The 5,957-nt window shown below is 37.2% G+C and overlaps 1 pseudogene; it reads right to left on the bottom strand.

Annotated features, from left to right (window-relative positions):
* Positions 1–2,959: 2,959 nt before the first annotated feature.
* LOC132280608 (small nucleolar RNA R71) lies at positions 2,960–3,058 on the bottom strand (annotated as a pseudogene).
* Between the last annotated feature and the right edge of the window lie 2,899 nt (positions 3,059–5,957).

The raw sequence follows: 5,957 nt of genomic DNA, 5'->3' as shown, positions 1-5,957 counted from the left end.
GTTTTCCCTATTGTTTGGTTTCGCGTTTGATGAGCGCTGAAAAGTGCGTATTTAAACCCCTTAAGCTTAGGCATTCTAATACCCTTATCTATCTTATTTTACCATTTTAGATTGATTTCGTGTTATTTTCATTTTTAGGTACTTATCCCGAAAATAAGCTAACTCAGCCAAATAAGAGCAGAAATGAAGCAATTCTAGGATGAATCAAATAAAGGAGCCAAGTGGAAGCAAAAGGAAGAAAAAGGTGGAAATCAACATCTTCGATCGATCTCAGATCAAGGTTCGATCGATCCAACAAGATCGATCTCAGCACTTCAAGATGGATCAGAGCCATGATGACATTTTCAGAGATCTCAAAAGTTCGATCGATCCAACATCATTCTTCGATCGATCGAACTACCTTGTCCTTATCCAAATGATTGATCTTATCTAGTTGTACCACCCTACCAACCACTTTTGTCCTTTTCCCAAAAATATCTTCAAAATATCTCAGATTTGTTTTTATCCAAAAAGTGCCGCCATTGAGGATCGATCCAGCCTAAGTTCGATAGATCTCAGTCATATTCGATCGATCCAAGTCCAAGGTTCGATCGATCGAACCTCCTCTAGTGCGAAAAAGTTAAATTTTTCAGCTCACAAAAAGTTATCCTTTATCCAATCATTGGGGAATATTTGCTATACGACCCCAACTTATTTTGGGTGTCATTTGACCTACCTATATAAGGATAAGGATTACTTTTTACATCATATCACATCATATCATATCATACCTTATAGAACTCTTGGAGAGGAAACTTAGAGGAAGAGGAGGCTAGAGACACCATTGGAGACTCTTCATCAACCAAGGAGCAAATCTCTACCATGGAGTTAGCCCTTGAGGGTTGGAAAAGCACTACCATGAGTGGCTAGACATCCTCTTGGGGTTAGAGTTAGCCCCAAGCATGCTTTCTACATCTTGATTTTGTGTATTATTGAGGGATTAGTGTTGTAATACATGCTTTGGCACTTTTATATATATAGATCTTATTTATTCAATGATTTATGTGGTTTAATGCTTCCAATTGATTATTTCATTCTATCCATATGTCTATGTATGCTAGAATAGATGTTCATGTGTTTGTCTCTATTTCTTGTGTTATTGATGCATGTCTATGTATATTAATGCCATAGATCTAGAGATTGTCAAAACATTGTGCTTAATGGAATGCTCTTGTAATTTTCTAGATGGTTTATGCTCATTTCTTAATGGATTGTGCCTCTCCCTTAGCTTAATTAGTTTAATTTCATGTCATTAGCTTAATTGTAGTGTAGTGGTAGCATAGTTGTTAGATGGGAGGACAATCCATGCTTGTTGTTTGATGTTCCATACTTTTGAATGCAAGTAGCATATGTCTCTAACCTTGTGGTGTATTTGGCTTATGAGCTTAATGAAAGGATTAATGACTTGCTAGATATATTGTGCTTTTCACATGCTATTTAGATAATATATACTTAATTGTTAGATATATTATGCTTTTCACATGTTAATTAGACAATGTATACTTAATTAGTCACCCTTACTAATTGAATCAACCAAACAAACACACACATCAATATTTCAACACACATTTCCCTCATTAGTCACTTGTTAAGGGTGTAGAAAAATATTATTTGGTGGTGACCTCTAAACCCCAAGTTCTCTCTCTTACTTACTCTTTATTGCATTCAATTATTTAGTTTAATTTGCTCTCTAGTTTAATCAACCAACCAACTATTTGTTTGATCACTCGACCTATTAACCCTAATTGTGATTCCACAGCCAAATTCGACTCCAATTCCTTGGGACGATCTTTTGATCGTGTCTTTACTTTGTTTTTATTTTTCTTTTGATTACTTATTGTGTTTGTTCATCTTTGACAAGGAGCATTGAGCTAGGAGGCAAGTAAAGGAGCATTCAAGCAAAGGAGCTCAGCAAGCATGGAAAAATGCTAAAAATTTAAAAAAAATTGCTAAGCTAAGTTATAAATTTGGAGTTGAAGTGCTAGAGGACCTTTGTGAGCTTTTTCTTACTCAATCCCTTAGTTAAATCGTCGGCCGCGAGGAGGCATTCTTAATTGTTATTTGCATCATTTTTGTTAAAGCATAGGAGTATAGGTTAAGTGTTTGTGGAGGAAGATTCATTGAATTGTTGTGAAGTCAAAGTGCTTGTTCATTCATTGTGTTTGTGTGTTTTTACATTGTGCATGCATGGTCGTAAATCACTAAGACCAACTCTTGTCCCTCTTGATTTGCATCTTGAATCCATAGTTAGAAATCCTAGGGGAAGAGGAAGTTCTAGTTCTACCCGATCCATTACATCAATGGAAGGCCATAATGAAGAGGATGTAGAGGACCTTGGTCACATAAACCAACAAGGTATCCTTCTTCCAAATGTGCATCATGAGAACATTTAAGCACCATTAGACATGCCTAGGCCATTCATTCACCAACCACAACAACAACAAGGCCAAGTTCCATTTGGAATGTCAAGGCCAATGTATGCTCCACAACCTCCCATCATTCAAGGAAATCAAAATCAAGGTGCTCATGTTGCACCTCAAATTGCTAATCCTCCACTTGCTTTAAGAGATCACTATGTGCCTAATGAATACAATGCACCCACATGCATTCAATTGCCACCATTTAGAGCACATCACTATGAAATTAAGCCACAAACCATTCAAATGCCTCCTAACTATCATGGACTTCTAAGTGAAGAACCTTACAAGCATTTGGATGAGTTTCTAGAAGTATGTTCCACTGTAAAATATACGGACATGCCGGAAGAGGTCTTAAGACTCAAACTTTTTCCATTCGCCTTAAAAGACAAGGCAAAGTATTGGTTTAACAATCTTAGGCCTTTTTTAATCACTTCTTGGGCAGAAATGCAACAAGAGTTCTTGAAGAAGTACTATCCGGTTTCTAAGACCAATGCCATGAGAACCTCAATTCGAGAATTTTCACATGGGGATGGAGAAACGTTTCATGAGGCATGGGAACGCTTTAATAAATTGCTTAGGAAGTGTCCACATCATGACATGCCCAAATGGCAATTAGTTCAATATTTCTTTAAGAGCTTATCGGACTATTACAAAGGCATGGTTGATGCTTCCATGGGTGGCTCATACATTGATAGGCATGAGGATGACGTGTGGCGTCTTTATAAGAGCATGAGTGAAAATTCTTTGCATAGAACACTATCATCCAAGAATGGTAGAAATTCACAAGGTAGGAAGAGTGTTGGTTTACATCAAGTCGACCATTCAAATGAAATAGTCACCGAAATGAAGTCTTTATCTCAAAGGTTTGATCAATTTTTGATTAACCAAAACTCGGCGAACCAAGTATCTTCCTTCCCTAACCATTCTCATCGTGCATCAAACGAAACATGTATGACTTATTCTAGTGTTCTTCATTCTACTTCTCATTGTCCTCACGAACAAGTGCAAAATGAACCTCATGAACAAGTCAATACAGCTTTTGTGAACCAAGGGAACAATCCTTATGGTACTCATTATAATCCAAGTTGGAGAAATCATCCGAATTTCTCTTAGAAAAACTAAGGAGAGGGCTCAAACCCTTCCCAAGGCGGTTTTTAAGGGAAGTACATTCCACCTCCACTTCAAAACCAAGGATCCCAAGGTTATAGACCTTATCAATCACAAGGGAATCAATTTGCTAACTCTCATTTTCCCAACCAATCTTATTCCCAAGGAAATACTAGAAGTCCCGCCTTTGAAGAAAAAGTTTTGAATGTTTTGAGCACTCTTGAGGCAAACACACAATTGCTTCATTCCCACTCTCAATCTATTGCGAAGCTAGAAACCCAAGTAGGGCAGATAGCAAGCACTTTAAATGCTAGAGAAAAGGGAAAGATGCCTATGAATGCCCCACCTAAGCAACGATGTGTTGTGGAAACCCATTCCTCATCGGAAGGCCACACCATTGAACATGTTAATGCGGTGACTACCTTACCGAGTGGTAGGATTGTAGACAATCAAGTTGAAATGTCCAATGAAGAGAGTGAACCGGTACAACCTCAAGTTGTCACCCGTCCCGTTTCACATCCCATTCATCCTTCATTGCATATGCATGATCTTGTGAATGAGAAAGTTTCAAAATGTGATTTGAAGAATGATTTTGAAAATGATTTGAAGAAAGATTTGCCAAAAAATGAATTTGAAAAGGTTTTATTGAAAAATGATTTGAAACAAAGTGATTTAAAAACTTCTTATGTTGAAGAGACTTCAAAAGAAAATGCTGAAAAAGTGTTTGAGTAAAAAGCTCCATTTCCGGATGCCTTAAAAGGATCCATTTCAAAAAGACAAGCAAAAGGCAAAAACCAATGAAATCATGGAAATGTTTAGGCAAGTGAAAGTCAATCTTCCATTTTTGGATGCAATCAAGCAAATTCCGGCTTATGCCAAATTCTTGAAAGACTTGTGTACCCAAAAGCGAAAGAACAAGAGCCAAGCACCAAGAAAAGTGGTTTTAACCGAGCAAGTAAGATCAATTTTGCAACATAACACTTTACCAAAGTTTAAGGACCCCGGTTCACCTACTACTTCATGCATCATTGGTGATCATATCATTAATCAGGCGCTTTTTGACTTAGGAGCAAATGTTAACCTTTTTCCATACTCAGTTTATGTCAAATTGGGCCTAGGTGAATTGAAACCGACGTTGGTAGTTTTACAACTTGCCGGCCGATCTATTAAGAAGCCTAGGGGTATAATTGAAGATGTATTGATAAAAAATGATAAATTTTTCTTCCCCGTTGATTTTGTTGTCATTGACACAGAACCGATCCCCAATCCTAAAAGCCAAATTCCCGTTATCCTTGGCCGTCCTTTTTTGGCAACCGCTAATGCCAACATCAATTGTAGGATGGGGATAATGAAGATCTCATTTGGCCACATGAAGGTGAAGTTGAATATCTTTAATCCCAGACCCAATTCATTTGACAAATATGAAGGAGAAGTTAATGTTGTAGACAAATGTCATGATCTTCAATGTCAAGGAAGTGAGTTTTTGTGTAAGACCAAAACTTCAAAAGGATCATCTTTAACCTTGCATTCTCAAAGTGTTGTTTCAAATTCTTGCTTTGAAAGGGCATGGAAGCCCAAAGGTTGTGATTGCATTGACAAGGGATCAAAAGTTTCTTTTGAGGTTAATCCAACAAGTTCTTCAAAGAACTATTTGTTGGGTGGAGTTCAAAGCATCTATCACCCCAACAAGGAGGGGATGCATTACAAGATATTTGATCCGGGCTAAAAGAGCCCAATGTCATGCTAGAGACGTTAAAGACTAGCACGACATTTCGTATGGTGTCAAAACCCTATTCCTCCCTCATTTCTATCTTAAATTTCATTTCTTGCGAAGTTTAGATACTTGTTTTTGGTTCATATGCATTGCTAGGAACTGTGGTTAGGATTGCATGAACTTTCATGTTGTGATTGAGCATTTTGCATAAGTTCGATCGATCTCAAATGAGAGTTCGATCGATCGAACTTCCACCTGCATCCAACACTTAGAAAAATTTTTAACCTGCATCCAAATCACCTCTCTGTCACATCGTTCGAACTTATTCTCAGATCGATCAGAAGACCTTAGATCGATCCAACTTCAAAGTTCGATCGATCTTGAGATCCAACACTTAGAAAATTTTGTGCCTGCATCAACCTGCATATTTTAGCTCTCTGCCTCATCGATCAAAAACATTTCAAGATCGATCTGAAGTTCTTAGATCAATCTAACTTCATCATTGGATCAATCTGCAAGTTCCAACACTTAACTAAATTTTTGAACCAAAAACCTGCATATTTTTGCTTTCTGTCTGATCGATCGAACATTTTGTTCAAATCGATCTCAGTTCTTCAAATCTCTATTTTGACTTTTGTTTGACTTTATTTGACTTTTTAATTTTTAAAAATTCAAAT

Source organism: Cornus florida, unplaced genomic scaffold, assembly GCF_030987335.1.
Source record: "Cornus florida cultivar Cherokee Brave unplaced genomic scaffold, ASM3098733v1 CherokeeBrave_3.0.0_Hap2_Chr10, whole genome shotgun sequence".
NCBI classification, from domain to species: domain Eukaryota; kingdom Viridiplantae; phylum Streptophyta; class Magnoliopsida; order Cornales; family Cornaceae; genus Cornus; species Cornus florida.
Note: the sequence above shows the minus strand (reverse complement) of the source record. Positions and strands in the feature narration are given on the sequence as shown.